The 448-nt window shown below is 48.4% G+C and overlaps 1 non-coding gene across 1 annotated transcript; it reads left to right on the top strand.

The window, feature by feature from the left end:
* On the top strand, positions 1 to 73 carry TRNAG-CCC (transfer RNA glycine (anticodon CCC)). The gene has a single exon. It is a non-coding gene; the product is annotated as a tRNA-Gly (tRNA).
* Positions 74 to 448: the final 375 nt, after the last annotated feature.

The raw sequence follows: 448 nt of genomic DNA, 5'->3' as shown, positions 1-448 counted from the left end.
TCCCTGATGGTCCAGTGGTTAAGACTCTGCGCTCCCAATGCAAGGGGCCCAGGTTCGATCCCCGGTCAGGGAACTAGATCCCACATGCTGCAACTAAGACCCAGCACAGCTAGCTAGCTAGCTAGCTAGCTAAATGAACGAACGAATGAATGAATGAATAAAATACATATATATATATATCAGCCTCCCCTTGTAGAAGAGGAACCCCCAGGAGGACAGGGACTTTGTTCCCTTCATGGCTTTATCTGCAGTGCCCATAACAGGGCACAATGGACTCTATAAATATTGGCCGAGTGAAAGAATCTTCCATTACCTCTCTGTCCCCTGCAATCACCCACTGTAGATCACTGACATCTTTCCCTTAAGACCCCAAGGACATTCCCAAGGTCTGCTCTGGCCTCTTCACCTGGCTTTCTGGCTTCACTGTCACCACTTTGCTGTCTTTTCT

The sequence above is a fragment of the Lipotes vexillifer genome, unplaced genomic scaffold (genome assembly GCF_000442215.2).
Source record: "Lipotes vexillifer unplaced genomic scaffold, Lipotes_vexillifer_v1.1 scaffold1280, whole genome shotgun sequence".
Classification (NCBI taxonomy): domain Eukaryota; kingdom Metazoa; phylum Chordata; class Mammalia; order Artiodactyla; family Lipotidae; genus Lipotes; species Lipotes vexillifer.
This window is presented reverse-complemented; position numbering and strand designations above follow the sequence as displayed.